The 22,794-nt window shown below is 43.5% G+C and overlaps 2 protein-coding genes across 11 annotated transcripts in view; one reads left to right on the plus strand and one right to left on the minus strand.

The window, feature by feature from the left end:
- Positions 1-22,794, plus strand: part of LOC125282011 (ral guanine nucleotide dissociation stimulator-like) — a 460,718-nt gene that overhangs the window by 324,077 nt on the left and 113,847 nt on the right. The window contains exons 6-7 of one of the 5 annotated variants that reach the window (XR_008959602.1): positions 6,139-8,574; positions 12,655-13,419. The gene's annotated coding sequence lies outside the window, so the exon portion shown is untranslated. Of the gene's footprint in view, positions 1-6,138; positions 9,041-12,654; positions 13,420-22,794 lie in introns of those variants that run through there. The other 4 variants (XR_008959604.1, XR_008959605.1, XR_008959606.1 and 1 more) reach the window with 4 other exon arrangements.
- The window catches only part of LOC125282996 (ral guanine nucleotide dissociation stimulator-like), a 601,545-nt gene that overhangs the window by 170,425 nt on the left and 408,326 nt on the right, over positions 1-22,794 (minus strand). The gene's annotated exons all lie outside the window — the stretch shown is intronic.

Here is a 22,794-nt window from a genome sequence, read left to right on the forward strand (position 1 = left end):
AGGGTAGCTCAATTTTTAACTTTTTAAGGGACCTCCACACTGTTTTCCAGAGTGGCTATACCCACTTGCATTCCCACCAACAATGTAGGAGGGATCCCCTTTCTCCACATCCTCTCCAACACTTGTTGTTTCTTGCCTTGTCAATTTTTGCCATTCTAACTGGTGTAAGGTGGTATCTCAGTGTGGTTTTGATTTGAATTTCCCTGATGGCTAATGATTTTGAACATTTTTTTATGTGTCTGTTAGCCATTTGTATGTCTTCATTGGAAAATGTCTGTTCATATCTTCTGCCTATTTTATGATTTGTTTATTTGATTCTCGCATATTGAGTTTGAGAAGTTTTTGTAGATATTGGATACCAGTCTTTGATCTCTAGCATCATTTGCAAATATATTGTCCTGTTCCGTGGGCTGCCTCTTAGTTTTTTTGACTGTTTCCTTGGCTGTGCAGAAGTTTTTATCTTGATAAAGTCCCACAAGTTCATTTTTTCTTTTGTTTCTCTTGCATTTGGAGATGTGTCATGAAAAAGATTGCTTTGGCCGATGTCCTAGAGGTTGCTGCCTATGTTCTCCTCTAGGATTTTGGTGGATTCCTGTCTCACATCAAGGTCTTTCATCCATTTGGAGTTTATTTTTGTGTGTGGTGTGAGAGAGTGATCAAGTTTCATTCTTTTGCATGTAGATGTCCAATTTTCCCAGCACCATTTATTGAAGAGACTGTCTTTTTCCCACCGGATGTTTTTTCCTGCTTTATCAAAGATTAGTTGCCCAAAGAGCCAAGGGTCCATTTCTGGGTTCTCTATTCTGTTCCATTGGTCTATGTGTCTGTTTTTGTGACGGTACCATGCTGTCTTTGTGATCACAGCTTTGTAGTACAGCTCGAAATCCAGCATTGTGATGCCCCCAGCTTTGTTTTTCCTTTTCAACGGTTCCTTGGTGATTCGAGGCCTTTTCTGCTTGATACAAATTTAAGGACTATTTGTTTCAGTTCTTTGAAAAATGTCCTCGGTATTTTGATCGGGATAGCATTGAAAGTGTAGATTGCTCTGGGTAGCATGGACATTTTAACTATGTTAATTCTTCCGATCCATGAGCATGGAATATTTTTCCATCTTTTTATGTCTTCTTCAATGTCTTTCAAGAGTGATTTATAGTTTCTAGAATATAGATCCTTTATGTCTCTGGTTAATTCCAAGGTAACGTATGGTTTTTGGTGCTATTGTAAATGGGATGGATTCCCTCATTTCACTTTCTTCAGTCTCATTGTTCATGTATAGAAATGCAACTGATTTCTGAGCATTGATTTTGTATCCCACCACATTACTGAATTGCTCTATAACTTCTAGAAGTTTGGGGGTGGATTCTTTTGGGTTTTCCATATAGAGTATCATGTCATCTGCGAAGAGAGACAGTTTGACTTCTTCTTTGCCAATTTGGATACCTTTCATCCCTTTTTGTTGTCTGATTGCTGTTGCAAGGACTTCTAGTACTATGTTGAATAATAGTGGCGAGAGTGGGCATCCTTGTCGTGTTCCTGATCTTATGGGAAAGGCTTCCAGCTTTTCCCCATTGAGAATGATATTTGCTGTAGGCTTTTCATAGATGGTTTTATGAGATTGAGGAATGTACCCTCTATCCCTACACTCTGAAGGGTTTTAATCAGGAAAGGATGCTGTATTTTGTCAAATGCTTTTTCTGCATCAATTGAAAGGATCATATGCTTCCTGAGTCTTTTCTTGTTGATTTGATGTATCATGTTGATTGATTTGCGAATGTTGAACCACGCTTGCACCCCAGGTATGAATCCCACTTGGTCATGATGGATAATCCTTTTAATGTACTGTTGGATTCTATTAGCCAGGATCTTGTTGAGGATTTTGGCGTCCATATTCATTAGGGAAATCGGTCTGTCATTCTCCGTTTTGAGGGGGTCTTTGCCTGGTTTGGGGATCAAGGTAATATTGGCCTCATAGAATGAGTTTGGTAGCTTTTCTTCTGTTTCTATTTTTTTGAAATAGCTTTAGGAGAATAGGTATTCTTTCTTCTTTGAATGTTTGGTAGAATTCCCCAGGAAAACCGTCCGGGCCTGGAGTTTTGTTATTTGGAAGGTTGTTTATCACTGACTCAATCTCTTCATAATTAATTGGCCTGTTTAAAAAATCAATTTCTTCCTGTTTCAATCTTGGTAGTTAATAGGTTTCCAGGAAGGCCTCCATCTCTTCCAGATTGCTTAATTTATTGGCATAAAGCTGTTGATAAAAGTTTCTAATAATCCTTCCAATTTCATTGTTGTTGGTTGTGACCTCTCCTTTTTCATTCATAATTTTATTCATTTGGGTCCTTTCTCTATTCTTTTGGATAAGTCTTGCCAGTGGTCTGTCAATTTTATTGATTCTCTCAAAGAACCAGCTTCTAGTTCTGTTGATCTGCTCTACTGTACTCCTGGTTTCTAATTCATTGATTTCTGCTCTAATCTTGGTCAGCTGCTTCCTCGTGCATGGATTAGGCCTGTCCCTCTGTTGCTGTTCCAGTTTCTTGAGGTGAGAATATAAAAACTGCATTTTAGATTTTTCTATTCTTCTGAGTGAGGCTTGGATGGCTATGTATTTCCCCCTTAGGACTGCCTTTGCAGTGTCCCATAGGTTTTGGACCGTTGTGTTTTCATTCTCGTTGGTCTCCATAAATTGTTTAAATTGATTTTTGATTTCCTGGTTTATCGAATCATTCTTGAGCAGGATGGTTCTTAGTCTCCAAGTGTTTGAGTTTCTTCCAAATTTTTCTTTGCGGTTGAGTTCCAATTTCAAAATGTTATGGTCTGAGAATATGCAGGGAATAATTTCAGTCTTTTGGTATCGGTTGAGACCTGTTTTGTGTCCCAGAACATGGTCTGTTCTTGAGAATGTTCCATGGGCATTAGAATAGAATGAGTATTCTTTGGTTCTGGGGTGTAGTGTTCTATATATATCTATGATGTCCAAATCGTTGAGTATGGCATTCAAAGCTCTTGTTTCTTTCCTGATTTCTTGCTTAGGTGATCTGTCTATTGCTGATAGTGGAGTGTTGAGGTCTCCTACTATTAGTGTATTTTTATCTATATGTCTCTTTATTGTGGTTAAGAGTTGGCTTGTGTATCTTGCTGCTCCCCTGTTGGGGGCATATATATTTATAATTGTCATATCCACTTGTTGCATACATCCTTTAAGAATAATATAGTGCCCTTCTGTGTCTCTAACTATAGTCTTTAGTTTAAAATTCTATCTGTCTGATATGAGAATTGGCTACCCCAGCTTTCTTTTGAGGTCCATTGGCGTGAAAGATGGTATTCCATCCCTTTACTTTCAGTCTGAATGTATCTTTAGGTTCAAAATGAGTCTCTTTTAGACAGCAAATGGATGGGTCATGTCTTTTTATCCAATCTGCAACCCTGTGGCGTCTTATGGGAGCATTTAGGCCATTTACATTGAGCCTGATTATTGAGAGATATGATTTTAGTGATGCCATGTTGCCAGTAAAGTCTTTGTTTCTATCGGTTGTGACTTTCTGTTCTGTATCACTCTTGGGGCCTTTTTACCTTTATAGAACCCCCCTTAGGATCTCGTGTAGGGCTAGTTTCACGGTTACGAAATTGGTCAATGACTGGCGATTCTGGAAGGTCTTTATTTCTCCATCAATTCTGAATGACAGCCTTGCTGGATAAAGGATCCTTGGCTGCATGTTTTTCTCTGAAAGAGCTTTAAAAATGCCCCCCCCAACCCTTTCTCTCATTCCAGGTCTGTGTAGACAGGTCTGACGTAATTCTGATACCTTTGCCTTGGTATGTGAGAAATTTCTTTGCCCTGGCCGCTTTGAATACTGTATCCTTGGATCTAATATTTGCGAAATGCACTATGATGTGACGTGGTTTAGGTTTGTCATGGTTGAGCTTGGGATGGGTTCTCTCTGCCTCTTGGACACAAATGTTTGTTTTCCTTACTAGATTAGGGAAGTTTTCAGCTACAATTTTTGCTTTTCTCCACCCCCTCGGGGATGCCGATGATTCTGACATTGGAACGTTTCGAGTAAGTAATCTCCCGTAACTTACATTCCTGAGCGTGGATTTTTTTGAGTCCAGATTCTGTTTTCACTTTTTCTTCTACTAACCCATCCTCCAATTCGCTGATAACGTTCTTCTGCCTCATTCACCCTGGTCGTCAGAGCCCCTAGTTTTGACTGCATTTAGCTCATAGAAGTTTTAATTTCTGTCAGATTCGCTCTCATTTCCACCCTTAGAGATTCTATATTCTCATTAACATTTTTGTTAATACTTTCTTCAAGTCTACACATCATCTTGACCATTGTTCCTCTGAATTCCAGTTCTGATAATTTGGTTATATCCATATCCATTAGTTCTGTGGCAGAGACCACAGACTCATTGTCTTTTCTTTGGTGGGGGGGGATTTCTCCTTCTCGTCATTCTGATGAGGAGAGGTTGCGGGGTTGGTCAGACCCCAAATTACTGACCGGGACCCAGGCCGTTTGCCCTTGTTTTATAGGGATCTTAGGGACGTGGGCTTCTTGATTTTTCAGCCTGCCTTCTGGGGGAGGGGCCAGCTGCGCTGATACTCAGGCAACCCTGTTTGGGTAGAGTCTCCGTGTCCCCTGTGAGGGGGGATGGGGATGGGCACACTGTGAGCTGGTATTTCCAGGCTTTTGTTCTCTGGAGGCTTTCCCTGGCAGTTTGCTGTGCCTCTTCTGAGAGTCAGAGCAGCAGTGGCCGAATCTCAGCCTCTGTCTCAGAACAGAGGGATCGTGGACCGTTCTTCACTGATGTTCTTGCCACTTTAACTCTGTTTCTGTTGGTGCTGCTCAACCCTACAGCGTCCAGGGATGTGCGCCCCACACCCAGCGTCCCAGCCCTCACTTCCAGGGCCGGGGCATCTCTGTCCTTTGTGTTTCTAACACCGCCAGCCACCAGTGCCCCCCCCCCCCGCCCCCCGCGCTCCCGGAGCTCCCGGTCTCAGTCTGGTTCCAGTGAGCACACCAGAGTTCAGTTTCAGTCTGGTGGCGCGCGTTCCCGGCTCAGGGTCTCAGTCTGCTCTCTCGCGGGTGCTGGTCCGCGAGTCCGCCCGCTCCCCTGTGCAGGTGGCTACCGCTTCCTGGCGCCCAAACGCGGCAGCTCCCTCCCCCTTGCGTTTATCTGTGCATGGTTTCACGGCTCCCCACTTCGTACCTCAATACTCAGCCCTGGAGATGTTCATTTGTAGAGATCCAGATGTATCTTCCTGGGTCTCAGGCTGATTCCGTGGATGTTCAGGCTGGTCTGGTACCTATCCAACTCGACTCAGGGGACCGGCTGAAAAATGGGTTCCCTACTCCTCCGCCATCTTAATTCCTCCTCTAATTATAGTTTTTAATATTATTGAACAGTGCTGTGATATCTGTACATAGAAGGTGCTGTGATGGGTACCTATGTGCATATTTAAATTTTCCTCCTATTTCTCTAGGTTGGTTCCTATATGGGAAATTATAAGGCTAAAGAATATAGACTTATTTAAGTCCAAGTTGCTTATTGAACTGTCTGAATTTATGCTCTGACCAGTGATGTTTCAATGTGCTCATTACACTGTTCATTTAAAAACCACTTTGCTGACTTAGGAGAAAAACGGCATCCCAATTTTGTTCAATTTGTAGTTCTTTGCTTGGTAGTGAGATTGATAGTTTTTTTTGTATTTCTTCTGTGAATTATTTTATTTATACCTTTAGTTCACTTTTATATTGGAATTTGTGTGATTTTCTAATCAATAGTATGAGATCCATAGACACTAGAAATAGAAACATTTGGTCTATTGGATTAATTGCAGGTATTTCTCTTTCCTATCATTAGACTTTAAACTTATTTCCTGGGCTTTTATGAAACTTGCCCACGTGTATTTCTGGTTTGTAAAAATGACTCCAATGTTTGCATTTGATTCCTTACCAGCTCCAGAACTTATTCTGATAGAAATGGCCTACTTTTACAAGGAAATTACATTAACAACTATTTCACTAAGTACGTTAGGTAAAGAACACTAGAATTTTTCTTTTTTAAACTGATAACTAATGTTGTACTTTGTCCAAAACTGGAAACAGAAGGGCCCACACATGCTCTTTGTTTCCTCAGAACTGTAGATTCATGTTTTGGAAAACGACTGACCAAAAAGCCTTCGGAAAGCTTAAGTGTTCCTTCAAAACTATCGTGGGATCATGGAAAGGCTTGTTTGTCCCTTGGGGTAAGTAGAGACCACCTAATGCTCTAGTCTGGGAGTTTTCTGTGGGTGTGGGAAAACTCAAGCACGGAAGCTTTCCACGTGTCCTGGCTTAGTGATAATTCTGGAAGGTTGGGGACTAGAGGAAGCCCCTTTTTATCAGGCGATAGTCTAATACAGGAATGTTTGCCCTCTTGAATGAAGCGATGATCTATTTGTGCAGAAGAGGAAGCATCAGGCACGGTGGTCTCATGGTTGCTACTCAGCTGTGGTGGGTTTTAGGTGTTCAGCATGAACGTAAAATTTAAAATGTTCCTCACACAAAAAGATTCCCCAGCTCACCAAATTGAAAGTAGTTCATTGATATCAGTAAATTAATGGTGACATTTAAGTAGTTCATGAGGAGCTGGCCTTCCTCCATCATTTTGTTCTAATACTGTAGTGGCTTTTGTGGGATGTTTTTGTTTCCTCTGTGGACATTCCCTGTAGTTGTCATGATGGCTCAGCCTGCAAAACAAAGCAAAAAACACAAAACACAAAACAAAAACAGAGAGAGAAAGCAGAATGCAACTGAGTGCCAGGGAGACCTGGATGCATGTCAGCCTTGATCCCTGAAGCCAACTCCACAGCTGGACGTCCTGGTTGCATGACATAAAAAATTCCCTTTTCTTTCTTCCACTAGCTTGATTTGGCTTCTTCAGAGTTACATTGGAAAAAGTCTTCTCTGATGCTGTTCTGCTGTTGTACTCCAAATATACTTCTGGCGAGTTTCAATCTTCCTTACAATTCAATACCAGTTTTATCTCATTGTTTTACCTTGGGGTTGTTGAAAGTGGGATTTTTAAAAATAACATATTGAACAATACATCTGAAACTAATGATGGACTCTAAGTTGGTTAATTGTTTTAAAAAAAATAAGATAAAATAACTTTTTGTTTTCCATACAACAAAATGCACAATTCTTATATCCAGGTCAAGGATCTGTGACACATGTGTGCACCTGTGTAACAACTGCTCAGAACAATGCAGAATCTTTCCGTTTCACCTGGGAGAGGTCTCACACTTTTCGAGACAGTCTTCACGCCCTGCATGCAGAACCAAGCTGTGATTTCTGTAACTAGAAATCGGTTTTCCCTGTTCTAGAACTTTGTATAAATGGAATCGTAGAATATGTATTCTTTTGTGTCTGGCTGCTTTCACTCAACAGAAGGTTTCTGAGGTTCACCCATGTCCTTGCATGAACCAGAAGTTCTTTCCTCTTTATTGCTGAGTAGTGCTCCGTGGTATCAATGGGCAATTTATCCATCCTTTTTACTGTTGCAATCTGCGTTCTTTCAGAGATCAGATGTTTTTTTCATATTCACGGCACACAAAACTCAGGGGCCCAGCGTGACTCCCATAATATCACAGACAGGAAGACCCACATGTCAAGATCTGGTTTCTCAAATAGATGCTCATCAGAGAGCGTGGACACGATAAATATACCACAGAAGAGCACGACAAACCATAAAGAGGACAGTCTTGTCTGCCTGAAACAGGCAGATGGAGTTCGTCCAACACACATCTGCTAGTGTCCGTTATACTCCAGCCACTCTTGACAGCAGTAAATAAAACGACACCCTGGCCACCGCGGAACTCACGCTACCAGAGGTGCTTTTGTTATGGAGAGCTGTCTGCACATACTTGCACTTGAACAAGATCATTCTGGTGTGCAGGAGGGCCAGGCACTCCTTTAGTTTGGGGGACCTGGGAAGGCCCCCCAAGGTGGTGATGCTAAAGAGGAGGTGGGACAGCAGAAGGCAGCTGTGTGCAGAGCAAGGACTGCCTTTCTCCCAAGATGACAGCAAGGGTAAAACCATGAGGTGGGAACATTCTAGGGAAAGAAAACCAGTATGGACCTAAGTGGGGCAGATGAGGGAGAGAGTGCAGCGAAAAGCCTCTGAGGGGTTAGGGTATGACAAACATGCAGGACTCTACAGGCATCTATGGCTTTACTGCCCAGAAGCTCCTCATGAGCAGAAGGAAGCATCCCCGGAGATGCAGCCTACCTGGTGGGCCGTGGACCCTTTCTTGTCTCCAGCGCCCTCTCTCCCCCGCTCCCCTGGCCTCTTCTTCACAGGCCCATTTGGGATGAACCCAAGATGCTGGCAGTGCCTTTGTGTTAACACCCCCACAGAGCACTCTCCAGACCTGGCTCGGCTCTCTCTCCACCTCTGCTCTGTCTACTCCTGGTGACCTCAGGCTGAGTGCTTCAGGGAAACTGCCCTTTACCTGCACTCAAGAGTCTGACTTGGAAAAATGATGCAATTTCGGTCCTGTGCAGGTTGGCGCTTGCAAGGCCCCAAAAGAGGGTAAGTCCACCCTAAACCGTGTTACCTTGACACCTCCCCACTGGCCCATCTCCTATCTGTTGCCCCATGCTGGGATTTCACCCAGGATGCCTTCACTGCTATGAATCACACTTGGTCATGTTAAGAGACTGGTGATTTTGCTAGAGAAAAAGTACCATTGGAACCTAGGTTCTTAAAGCATTTTATTTACAGCGTCTGTTCCAGTGGCTTCTCACTTAGCTTTTCTTGTCTCTTTGCTCTAAAGTAGAAAAGTCTGGATCAGGGGTGCCTGGGTGGCGCAGTTGTTAAGCGTTTGCCTTCAGCTCAGGGCGTGATCCTGTCGTTTCAAGATCGAGCCCCACATCAGGCTCCTCCACTAGGAGCCTGCTTCTTCCTCTCCCACTCCCCTGCTTGTGTTCCCTCTCTCGCTGGCTGTCTCTCTGTCTAATAAATAAATAAATAAATCTTTAAAAAAAAAAAGAAAAAAGTCTGTATCATTTCTAATTCCAAGCCACACAAGGACAACTGATAATTTTGTCTTTTTCTTTGGGCGCAAAAGGACATATCTTACCTCCTTTTTCTAACTTACTTGATCTTCAGATGGTCCCTGCGTCTGCGTCAGAGGCAGAGCCTTTAAATATATAAAATCCTTGCCCCATAAGTCATTTGCAACTGTTAGCTAACACTTCAGAAGAAGCTTGGTAACTAGGAGAAATGGGATTCTTGCATGCACTGCCCATAATCTACAGAAGGACCTTGATTAAGGACTTCTATTTCCCCCGAGAAAAGCAATCATTAACGTCTCTGGCTTCACAAAATGATCTGAGTTAAAAACCTTGGCTCTACCATTCCATAGCTGTGTGACCATTTGCAAGTTACCTGCCCACTCTGAGCCTCAGAATGGCAAAGGAATCAAAAAGGTAAAGTGAAGAACCAGACCGGTTGGGGTCAAAAACCAGTCTAATACTTAGTAGCTGTGCAACTTTAGGCAAGTTACTTACCTCAGCCCCCTCATCTGTACAATAGGGATACTAGTAATCTCTACCTCCTAACAATACTGTGTGGATTAAACGAGATAATGAAAGCACACACACATACACACACATACACACACACACTTAGTGCTTCATACATATTATGTGCTTAATGAATCTGAGCTATTTGTATTTTTAAAGTATTATTTCTTTTGGGTGAGTAAGATAAACTATTGACGGCCTGATATCTGCTAGTATAGACATGCCTTCAGATCTCATTAATATTTTAAAAATACTTTGAAATCTCTGAACTGAGGGGACACTCAGAAAGGGGAAGATTTCATTCTTCAGGGTATCACCTCTAAACAGCAGCAGGCGTTGCCTTGATTAGGTAATCAGTGTCCGCCAAACAGCTGAATCATAGCCCCGATTCCTCCTAACGGAAACTCACATGGTCATTGTGCTCACTTTCTATTTTTGAAATATACCTTCATGGATGGAATTTTTGGTGAGGAAGTGAGGAAAAGCCAGGGTTATTTAATTTGGAAACCTTGTGTGCGATCACATCAATTTGGCAAAAATAATTTTTTTGCTCAGAGTTAACTGATTAGAGGTGGGAGAGGAATAATAGCCACTTTATCTAATTCTGAGCAAGAATAAAGAAGTGAAAAGGAATGAAATAAGCCAAATCAACCTGCTATTATTCTAATCAAGTAAGACAGAGCAAGCCAAATCCTGAGTCACCGTCCTGGCCAACTGTTTTTATTGACTTGAAATCACAAAGGATGAAAGCCTGAAATGACCTAGATCACTTTTCTCACAAAGCTGCTTGGTTTCAGTGCCCAGTGCATGAAGCATATCCTGGAATTCCCCGACAAGTGAGGACTGTTTACTTAAGTTGATATTCTGGAAATGGACCTTTTAAGAAGTTGGGAGACAGAGAAAAAACCTAGAGAAAACTTTTGTCAGCCACAGATTAAATAATTTTGTTTTGCAGACTTTGCACGGGACTGATTCTTTAGTGCATGTTTCTTGGATCCAAGAGTAATGATAGTGTGTTTGAGAGAAAATTTTAACACATCATGACAACAAAGTGAAGACAGAAAATGGTGTTTCTTGGCTGATTCAAAGCCAGAGTAGATTCATATATTTTAAAATATGAACAATGTATTTTGGACGCACAAAGACATAGCAATGATGAGACAAATGCCCATTGAACAATTGCGTTCCTTCCAAGGAACTTGCTGTCACTATGCCCACCACCAGAGGGGACCACCATTGTGGATTTGGTGTCTTCCACCCAACAAGCCCACTCACATATACATGTCGTAGAGATCCTCTGTGTGCATACATATACACACACATACGTTGGGGTGAGGCACAGACAGGCACGTTACATGGTAAAGAGTAGGGACTGTCTTTCCTCAGCTTTGCAATTTGCCTGCCTCTGGCCCCCAGGCTAAGGTCTCAACTTACAGGTCCCATAGATGGCTGGAGCCATCCTTCCCTCCAACTGCCTGTCTGTCTACCTGTCGCCTACTTAGGAGCCCGAGGGTTTGTCTTGCTTGAATCTCATGAACTTAATTCACTTCCATTTAGCTTTTCATAACAGTTCCTAGTTTGCTGAATTCAACATTGGCAAAGATCAACTGTGCAAACCCTAGGTATTATTCTGCTAAAACCTTAGCTCATTATTTTGACTGTTTCTCTTATGAGGCTGTGTGCTAGCTTGGGATGAAACACAGATCTGAGAGCAAGTAGTTGATTTGGTGGCGGGGTGGGGGGAGTATCCCAGGAAACATAGGCAGGGGAGTGGGGAAGTGAGACAGGGCGGGTTAGGTAACCCAATAGGGTGCATTATCAAGCAGGGAACCAGTACATTCTTCAGAGTTATTCTACTCCAAAGGTGAGGGAACTGGGATCTTTATCCATCAACTGTTGGTCTGTCACGGGTGCTTCTGAAAGCAACAGCTCTCTGGCATGTCCATGGCATGGATGAAATATGCTCCCATGATGAAAAAAAGGCTTTCAGGCAGAGAGTCACAGTGTTTCACAGGAAGTGGCCTTCGGGTGTAGAGGTAAGTGCAGGGGCAGTTGGGTAGAGCACCTAGAACATCTGCTCCGCTCTTGAGTGAAGATTACCAGAGGAAGTCTTATATTTGCCAGTATTTTCCAACCAAGTTCCAACTTCTCCTCTCGTCTCCCAGAGCCAGTTAAATACAAGCTACTGTTTCCTAAGCGTTCACTTTCCAAAGCAAGAATCATACACACCCTACAAATATTGCATTGAATGCCACACTTTTATTGGAAAAATTCCTTTGCATGGGGATATTGGACACATTTCCAGGGGTCAAGGTTTCTAGAAGGTGGGGACTCTCTCATCAGGAACTCATCAAATGTAGCTTTTATAGCTAAAGAAATGTTCACAGGGGAGGACTGCTAAAATCTGAGTTTATCAGTGGGATCACCACGAGTTTGGTCTCTGGAGTTTGGCTATTCAGGTCCAGAAACTCAGTGTTATCATGTCTGCTTGTGGTTTTCAGGCTCTGAGTAGCTAGCCCATACGAAACAACCCAATTCATAACAGACTTTATAAAAAGTCAGGCACAGTCAGAGCATTGGGAATTGGTAGTTCTTAAATGATACGCTGTACCTTCCAACAGTTTTCCCCTTGGTCACCATTAGACTTACGACAGGTGCACTGTCTCCCCACCTCCACCTTGGAAGTCCTAGATAAACACTGGCCATATCCTACTATCTTACTTGCCTTTTAATCAATCATCCAAGTCCCTCTTACTTTGTAGTAGGGAAAGTGTACTATAGCTAAGTCTATTCTACTGTTCTCATCCCAGCAATTCCTTCCTAAAAATACACCTGGGTCTTGTAACAGAGACTTGGAAAAGCCACTAGTACCACCATCAGCACTTTTATTCCCTACCCCTCAGGACAGCCTCCTTCCCCAGACTCCAAAGTCCAGTGGTCTCTATGTGTTTTCAAAAAGGCAGGGGACATTGAAGGGTGGTCACCAAAGGGTAGTCATGAGAATAACCAGGTGGAAATACGAATTCCTTTAAAGTTTGTGGAGAGCAAGATGGAGTCACTCATGTTGAGCAATACCTTATTTCAGGCAGTGATGCCAGCAACCAAGGGCATTGCAGCTAAGACCAGATATTGTCAAGATATTGCCAAAACTGGCAACAGCTAGAACTGACACCCAGCAGAACCAGAGGACATCTGCAAAGGCCCAAGACTCATTAAATCCTAAAAACGGAGGATTTTTGCAGCAAACTATCTAGATGCTGACCCTTTCATATCTGACCACATCACAAAGGCAGCTGCGCCCAAATGCTCCGCCCGATGGATCTCCGAACATCACAGATCTTCCACTACCTGAACATAATAAGCAGCACGTGCCAAGAGCTGACCCGCGCCAGTCCGAGGCCTTAACTCACAGAACTGACTTCGTGTTTGGTTCGTTAACTTCCAGTTCCCCTGTTCTGTCTTGTTTGTTGTGCAACTTGTCTTATGCTTTGCTTTGTGTGACGTGTAAGACGCCAAGTTAACATGTAATGAAATGTCATTAGTTTGGAATCTTGAGCCCGCTTTATCATTATTGTCACCTTGCTTTATGACGGAATGAAGCGGGCATTGGGGAGAGACAGAACTTGCGTGTGCGCCGTCATAGCGTGCTCACAACCACGTTGCAAAAGGACTGAGGATCATGCCTAGCAGCAGTCACTCCTTGTTGAAGAGGCAGGCTTCCTCTGCTTCAGTGACCCAGGGCTTAATAATGCTGCCTCATCAGACCCGAGAGCTCCTTCAAAAGGCTCCCTTTTCCATTGTCAAGGTTGATATTTACAAAATAACTTCCATGGTAGATTAATGGTCATAATTCTTTTTGTGTGTGTGTACTGATTTATTGTCCACAAAGATGGAAGTGAGGGAAAAGGGGGAGACAGGAGGGGACCTACTCTCCCACTGGAACTCTGGGGCCCACTGAGGCTCCATTACTGGGGATTTCAGGGTGCCTAGCCATTGCAAATTCTTTCCCCATCAGAGGTCCCTGAAAGAGCCCCGTACGCCTGCTCCAGACCTGTTCATGCACACTAGTCCTCACACACAGACACACACACACGGAGGCAATAAATATGTTCCATACCAAAAGTGCTCCCAGCCTGACATTTCAGGTGGGGCCCCGAAAGGGAGGTCTTGTAAGTGCTCAGTTTCTTCAGGGATGTGGAGGAAGAACTGGGGAGGGGAAGGGCCAGACTCTGCTATCTCCATTTCCTGGTTTGAGGCAATTGGGGTTTTCCCTGGAAGAGAGGGTGGGGAAACCAGCCATTTTTCTAAAGGCCCTGGGCTGCCCTTATCCAGCCAGAGCCCAGGATAGGGGCTTTCCCCCACCCTGCCTCAAATATTCTTGGACCCTCCAGGGGAGGGAGAAGCAGAGTGCTGTGCTTAAAGCTAATACTGATTTGGTTGGCAGCAGCAAGAGGACTGCCTGGGGCAGGGGAGGGGGCAGGAAGGGGGGCGGTGTCTCACCATCCCGGGGTGATGCTCACAGTAACTGGTTTTTCCCTGGCCAAGAAGGAGGGGGCAAGAGAGGCCAGCCCAGCAAGCGGGAGAAGTGCCTTTTAGCTGCATGGGGAGAAGCCCTTGGTACTCAGAAAAGATGGCCCCAACAGCTGGTCCCAAAAGTCCCCAGTCCCTAGCCTTTGCAGCCAGTGCCCCACCACTGAGCACTGGAAAGGAGGAATGATTCTCAGCAATGGGCTGCCTGGTCACTAGGCAACTCTCCAGCAACCGGGACGGTGGCCTTGGCGACCGCTCTGGTCCACTCTGGTCCCCTCCGTCGCCGGGGCTCGCCCTCAGCATCCTGGAGCCCAGCCCTTCATGACCGCGGTCTCGCCCCACCCGGCTCAGAGGCACATTGATCTGCTTGGAGAGCTCTCGCTCCAGGTCCAGGATGAGGGTGTCGAAGTCTTTGAGGTTCAGGTGCGGGTTGAAGGGCACCTCGAAGTCGTCGTTGAAGTCCACGGCGCCCGCTGGCTCGCCCACCTCCTCGTCCTCACCCTCGCTGTAGCTGCCCGTCACGTGGTCGTAGTCCGGCCTGGACAGAAAGTCCTGCCTGCGCGGCAGGATGTCCAGTCCCCAGACGCTCTAGTCACCCACTTAGCGGTTGTTCGGGGGCTCTCGGGGCCGCCCCGGCCGCGGGGCCGACCCACCACTTCGGGGCGGCGAACGGCAAGTGCAGCGGCGCCTGCCCTTTGGGCCGCAGGCATGGGGCGAGGTCCGGAGGCTCCGGGGGCCTGCGGGGATCTGGCCAGGCCTGCGGCAGGTAGTGCAGCACCTGGATGTGGCGCTTGAAGTCCACTGCGTTGGTGAGGCCCGGGCCGCGCTGCGGATCGGGGCCTGGCGGGAGCCTGGCGCGCAGGCAGCAGCACAGGACCGAACCACATGGCCAGATTCTGCGGGGTCGTGCGGTTGTGGGCGTGGAAGGAGGAGACGAGGCGCAGGTTGTCCAGAAGTGTCAGCGTGGCCCTCTCCATGAAATGTCATTAGTTTGGAATCTTGAGCCCGCTTTATCATTATAGTCACCTTGCTTTATGACTGAATAAAGCGGGTGTTGGGGAGAGACAGAACTTGCGTGTGCGCCGTCATAGCGTACTCACAACCACGTTGCAAAAGGACTGAGGATCATGCCTAGCAGCAGTCACTCCTTGTTGAAGAGGCAGGCTTCCTCTGCTTCAGTGACCCAGGGGTTAATAATGCTGCCGCCTCAGACCTGAGAGCTCCTTCAAAAGGCTCCCTTTTCCATTGTGAAGGTTGATATTTACAAAATAACTTCCATGGTAGATTGATTAATGGTCATAATTCTTAACCCTTCTCTGTATCTATTCCTTTTGCCCTCCTCCTCTCACTCTTGGCTTAGCCTTGTGAGTTGCTTTGGCCAATAGGATAATGGCAAACATGACAGGCAGGCTTAAAAGTGCTTAAAACGGCTTGTGCGATTGATTTTGCTCACTTCTGCCCTGTGTCATCACCAGTAGAAGGACATGTCCAGGCTAGTCCCTGGTCCCAGGAAAAGGATGAGGAAAATATGGACCAGAGCAGAGTTACCTCAGTTGTCCCAGGAAAGGCCACCCTAGATCAGCGACACCAGATCAGCCAAGATAAGGGATCTCAGCCAAGAGCAGCTAAGCCTGACCCAGATTGGATGAACCCCATAGGCCTGTGAGCTGAATAAATGTTTATTGTCGTAGGCCACTGAAGTTCTGTGGTAGGTTGCCACGCAACACTGTGGTGATATAGATAAATGATATGCCCTCTTCCTGACTCTTCTGGAGCTCCATCTATGCTCCTGCCTGCTCACCAGCTGCAAGGAACTAGTTACAAGTCCAGTACATTTTACAGTGCTTCCTGTAATATGGAATGAATCAAAAGTTAATGTCTCGAGTCAATTTCTGTTGACTTGCGTATCTCAGGCTCCTTGGTGCTTTTCCTATGGATATTCGCTTAATTAATCTGTAAATACCTCCCGATGTCCTTTGTGGAGACAAACTCGGAATTTTCTTTCCTTGTTGCCAGCACCCAAACCCTTGGAGCTTCTTCTTCTGTCTGCCTCGACCTCTGGAAGACCATTCTCCCCCCCTTCTTGTCACCTACATTTCTAATCCTTGGTGAGAAAAACAATCCCTGTCAGGCCAGTCATCTTCGGGGTGGGGGCAAAAATCTCTTTATCATGTAGACACAAGGCTTGTTTAGAGTCACAGGGATGAGCCACAGAGAGTCACAAGCTCAAAGAATTTTAGAACCGAAGGATGTTAGAGATAAGCCAGTGGATGCAGTGTGTGGCTTTGTCCAGCTGAGGAGATAAGTCTTCAGGATTTGTTAGTTCCAGATCCTTGGGGCCATCAGCACACACCTTCTCTGTTTCAGCTACTTATTGGTATGTGACAAATCATCTCCAAACTTAGTGGTACACTCCAACACCTTTCCGTTTAACCGTTCACAATCCTGTAATTTGGGTAAGGCTTGGCTAAGACAGTTCCTCTCTGCTCTACATGGCTGATAGGTTTGACTAGGGCTCAAGGGTGTCCTTGCAAGATGGCCCCGCTCTCAGGGCTGGGAAGTTGGTGTTAACTATTGGCTTGAAGCTCAGCTGAGGCTGTTAGCCAGGAGCTTCAGTTCCTTTCTAGGTGGTTGCTCCACGTGGCTAGATTAGACATCTCACAGGGTGGCAATCTCCAAATAGTCAAACTTCTTACATGGTGACTGGCTTCTTCCAGTGTGCAAAAATGAAAGCCAGCAGGCGTTTTTAAGGCTTAGAATGGACACTGGGACCCTGTCACTTCCTCTATGTTCGATTGGTTAAAGAAGATTCCAGAATCAGCTCAGATTCAAGGGGAAACAAAAAATACAGGGGTATAAACACTGGGATTGTGGTTCGTTGAGAACGACCATTGTGAAAGATTAGCCCACTCTCCTTCCAGCTTTTACTAAAAATTGAGCTTCCACTGACCTTTCTAGCCAGCAAATAATGTGGTTAAGGTGAACATTGGCCCAGGAATCAAGACACCTGAACTTCTTACCTAGCTTGACTATTAATTAACTTTAGAGATTTGGAAAAGTGACCTGACTCTGAAGTTTGCCTGGATAAACTCTAAATTAGCCTCTGGTTCTAAAGGCAGTAAAGTCTTGGTAAGTTTTAGTTCCCGGGCAAGCCTTTGCATTCTCCTTCATGAGTCTTTCCCACTCTTTTTGAACTGGTCTATCTTGATCTCCAGCTGCCAGGAGACCAACCAGGTCATTTATTTACTTCTTATGCTCTGCTGATCTAAGTCCTTCTGATTCGTCCTTTTGACCTGCTTCTTGTGAGCTGGATGACCTTGGGCCAGCCACACAACTTCTCTTAGTCTAGATGAAATGGGGATGAGAACCCCAGCTTCACGGGCTGTGCTGAGGATTGAATGGGAGAAGGTGCACAAAATTGCTTTGCAATATGGTACTGGGAGGAGATGGCATTGTCCAGCCCCCCTAATGCCACCAGCACATGTTGGATTCAGGTAAATGTTTCCATCCCCAGGTCTGGGGACAACCAACCACTAACCAACTTTGGTTCTTATTTTTCCTTTTTATAATGAGGGAATACACCTGTCAGTCACATTTTACTCTCAACACGTTCTATGACTCCAGGATTTCCTTGCTGATGACACTCGACAATTAGGTGAAATTATTTCGCCTACAGCTATAGTAGGCAATATCCCACCCAGGGCTGAGGTGGAGCAGGGCAGAATTATACAAAGGTAAAGTAAATGAGGGGCTTCTCTTAATACTTTCTGAAAGTTAAAAATAAAAACAGCTTGATATTTATTTTGTAAGCTGTCATCTTTGGAGAGTTTACCCAACCAGATAGTGAGCACCTCAGGAACAGGGATCTTGTCCTTTTTTTTTTTTTAATCTCTATCTATTCAGTGAATAAATGCCCATCAGAAAGAAACTCAGCAAATGCTTTGTAAATAAATGAATGAATGAGAAAAGCCTCAGATTGTGAAAAGGCTCAAAAAAAAAGGGGGCTTATTATTTTGATTGTTAAAATGAATATTTAAGTGACGGAGAAAAATGTCAATTGGCATCTTTTGGATAGATTATTTAAACCAAACCTTTCACACTGCAAGGCGTTACTTTGTTGTTTTGTGACTGTTATAGCGAAATTATTAATTTGATTTATTATAATCTGATTTATAATCATCTGAATTATGACTATAACTTTTGAGAAGACCCATAAAGTATTCATGGCTTTGGTCTTACAGGAATCAGAGGAAGTAAAATATGCCCCGAAACAAACTGCTGAGTCACACATTATGTCCTTTCCCTTAGCCCGCATTCCTAATCCGGTATCATTGACCACCGGGAAAAGAGCAATATTTCACCTGGTATGATGGCGGCATCAGTGAATATGCCCCTCCTTCCCGAGGAGTACTTGTAACAAATGTGTGAAATAAAGGGTTCTGGGATATTACTTCGACCTGTTTTGATGGTGTTCAGATTCGATTATGTAAAACCACGAGAAACCACAGCTGAGTAAACCTCTCCTATTCAACACATTTAGAAATCAAGTGTGCACAATCTTAGCAAGCAGAATTGCCTTGTTTGTATTTTCTCGGAGTAGAGGAGAAAAGAAAAAAATAATAATCATCATTGAACAACATTTTTGTACCAAGCATTGTGTTCAGTTCTTTTTATACTCATTTACTCCTTAGAATAAATAGCCCAACGTGAGTTTCTCTCCATTTTATAGATGAAGAAAACTGAGGCTTGGAGAACTGAGTCAACCCATTTCAGATTACACAGCTAGTAAGGGGGAAGGACTGAGATTCAGAGCCTTTGCTTTTGCTGTCTTCCCATCCTGCTTCTACAGAGTCAAAAGAAATTCACTTGTCTCTTCCAGCTTTGGCATCATCACCTTTTACTCTCATTTGGCCCTCTGTTTTTATAAGGCTACAGGAACATACACCCATTATTGCAACCCCTACATTATGCCGAGTACAACCACAAGCACAAACTTGGGTGGCAACCACACAAAACCACACCAGAATGCTTCTGGTGATCTTCACACAGCCCATTGCATTTTCCCCCTTGCCCCGCCTGTGGTGTGCTCATCTCCTTTCTCCAGTTCAGGTGTCACCTCCTCCAGGAAGCCTTCTCTGATACTCCCCTCATCTCTAGTGCCCAGTCCTCCTGGTATCTCCCAAAATGTCCTGCATGCATTGCTCTTATTACTTATTATTATCTAGTTAGGTGTCCATCTCCCACATTAGACTGTGAGCTCTCTGAGGTCGGGGCTACATCTGGCTTCTCAGCTAGACTATGACTACTCTGGGGATTGAGACTGTATCCTCATTCTATTTGTAACTTCATTGCTGTGTATAAACTAGCACAGAGTAGGGACTCAGTTAAGTCTATTGATTGGATCAAAAAGATTACCAAAAAGGACTTTAAAACATGATAAAAGTGTGGCTAATGGAGGGGTTCTTCAATTCAGAGAAAAGAAGGATAATAAAAACATAGTAAAAAGGATAATATAAAAGGAGGTACTTAGTAATGTTCCCTGTGGCATTTGAATTCTTCAAATGTTTTGACTACACAGAAACAACATGATTCAATTCTTTGCAATTAGTCACTATGATGATTTTAGTAATTGCATAATTCACACATATCCTATATCTTAAGTGACATCAGTGGTTTCCCAGTTAAAATTTGGGGAAAAAACTATCAAATGTAAGTCTTCCTTAAAGATTTACTGACAGCAGTAAACTGTGTCTTCCATCTTGTACTAAAGTACAGATCTTAATTATAAATCATTTTCATATTCCAGGGCATATGTTAATTTATGTCAAACAAATCATCGCTTATGATTCACTTTGTTCTTGTTTTTGTTATGGTTCACTCTTTACTGTTGTTGTTATTTTAGCTGCTCAGCATCCAAAATCCCTTCCTCCAATAATACGCTCCATTGTGCTTTGGGGGTATGTCCTATCTTTATAGTCTTGGTATACAAGCGGCTTAGCTAGAGAGATAGCACCTCAGATTTTCTGACCCAGGGCAGCCAGGTGGGTGGACACATGCGCTAGGCACCCAGCTAAGGCTTAGCCAACCGGACGTTCTTGAGACTTTGAGTTTGAAGATGAGCAGGACGGTGGGAGGTCTTTCCTTGTCACGGAAGCCTTGGTATGCTGACCCATGTGCTCTGCTCTATGACTTGTCCAGGCCTCCCAGAGCTGCCTTGGTATCTAATTTTCTAGTTATTTTCCAAGCCTGGATCTCCAAACTCCCATTGATTTTGGGAGCCTGGTATTCTTTGGATGAATCATCTTTACCTAAAAAGCCAGTCAATTTTTGTTGCTTAAAACTGAAAATGCTGTCTGAGACATCAGGTAAAAGCTTTCTCCATTTAGGACATATGTTTACATGTAGATTAGCAAAAAAAAAAAAAAATTGTATTCTTGTTTTGTGGTTAATAGGCATTATTGTTCTCTAAGAATTATTTTGAGATTCATTTTTCTGAAAATTATAGGAATGTATAAGTAAAACTGTGTGATGGGTTTCTCCATTTTGAATGAATAGTTTTTGTTGACATTCTATAATCTACATTCATTTTTAGAAAATCTAGCACCTGGTTCTAAGTTAGGGAGTAAATCTCATCTAATATTAAACCTAATGGTGGCCTTTTGTGTATTGGGGGAAGAGGTGAGGTAATGAGCACATTTTCACAGGTTTCTCACCTATGAAACTTCATCTCTCTCTAGCCTTTGTACATCATCCGTCTATTCAAGTTGTATTTACTGTTTACATAGTTTCCATGATTCCTGATTTTTCCAACATTATCATTCAAATATATGGTTTTTTTTTAATTTATAAAAGTTCTTCTGATACTTACTTATGGGCTTATATTTTTTCTAATGTTGACGTGTTTCCACGATTCACCATGGAAATATTAATACTATTCTGACGATTAAAAACATGAAAATATATCCAAAGCAAATGACATTGTGGTTGAAATGCACAGCTGTGAATACATCTGCTCGACTAAATTTAGAGAAACGATTAGGTTCTTTTCCCTTAAGGCATTGCTTTGTTATCGCGCATCCATCAGACATATCAACATGGCTAGTATATTTTCAAAAACTTTTTCAAGTCTGTCCTGAAGTGAAATTCTCATATAAAATGATTTATAGTCAAGTTCAAAGGTAAGTATTAGATCTCTTCCTTTGACAGATATTTGGAAAGAAAAGAAACTATTAGGAAATGTTTTTGGAGGAGAAGAAAATCTATTTCCAGTGTCTACAGTAATACATCCTCTGGAAAACGAGGACGTTGGGTTTCTTGTTTCGTAAGTGTTGAGTTTGGCATTTCATTCTCACAGAGGGGCGTCCCTTCTTCCTTAGGGATTTTAGATAGGTGCAGGTTCTCAGGGGCACGACATACACATCGAATGAATTCAGCATTTCAGGGTAAAAGCCGATATTAGAGAAAAATTGCATTTATTAGGTCGTAGCTTTTTGTTTTTTTAAAGAAACTAAGAATGCAAAAGTCGAATGATCAATAAAAATAGTCTGTGTCCCTGGGGTGCCCAGGGGCTGGCTCTCGGGGGCAATAGCATTCAAATGAAGATGCGCAGTATGTCTGACGCGCGAAGAGATCTGACTCCTGAGCACAGGCACCGTGAGCTCATCTGATAGGAGAATCTGCAGCTGGACGTTGAATTTTTCCATATACTAGAATTAATAGAATATTTATCACAACTGGGATTAATGTGCAGGCACAAGATATTTTAGTCAATCTGAAAAAACCCCAAATCCTTCCAAACTGAAGAGAGAGATACGCACACAGACACAGAGAGAGAGCACAAGCGGGGGGAAGGCAGAGGCAGAGGGAGAAGCAGGCTCTCTGCTAAGCAAGGACCCCGGGACCATGACCTGAACCAAAGTCAGACACTTAACTGACTGAGCCACCCAGGCACCCCGGAGTTCTACATTTTCATCTGTAAGTAAAAGCTAGGTGTAATGGATGAGATTAATTTAATGCACGGATACCTGTTTCTAATACTACCAAGTTTTGACAGTGTCACATATTTACTGTATGTTGTCCTTTATCTCTTCATTTATTTAGTTGTTCTGCCCCTCAACTAGATTGAAAGCCTTGGAGGACAGGAGACTGCATCTTATACATCTTTTTATCTCCAAGTTTTAGATTCATGCCTTGCACATAGCAGGTCCTCAATAAATGTTCGATGCCAGTGGCAGGTTGCTGTATGATAGACAATTTGAATTCCCTAAGGCAAGTGCGTCCTACTTTTTTCAATCAAAGATATCTTCTAAGGGGATGGGGCAGCGAATACTCTGACGTACTATGTACAACCAGGTACAGGCTAAGTACTGTGACAAAGGCACTCAAAATGCCTTAAAAGAAAAGGCTAGTTCTCTCTTGCAACAGTTTTGGAGGGTTTGTGGCCCTTTTTGAGATGTCATCTGGGGACCCAGGCTGGCATCATCTTGAGTGTGGGGCTTCCATATCTAGATCCGAGATTCATCCATGTTATTGGGTTTATTAGTAGTCCATTCCTTTTTAGAGCTGAATAATATTCCTTTGTATGAATACATCCTGGTTCTATCAATGCTATTTGACAACTCTAAAAATAGAGAGGCTCTAACAACTAGAAGATATGTTTTTGCTTGCCTGGATGAGATAAACAGGACTATTTTAG

Source organism: Ursus arctos, unplaced genomic scaffold (assembly GCF_023065955.2).
Source record: "Ursus arctos isolate Adak ecotype North America unplaced genomic scaffold, UrsArc2.0 scaffold_16, whole genome shotgun sequence".
Lineage (NCBI taxonomy): Eukaryota > Metazoa > Chordata > Mammalia > Carnivora > Ursidae > Ursus > Ursus arctos.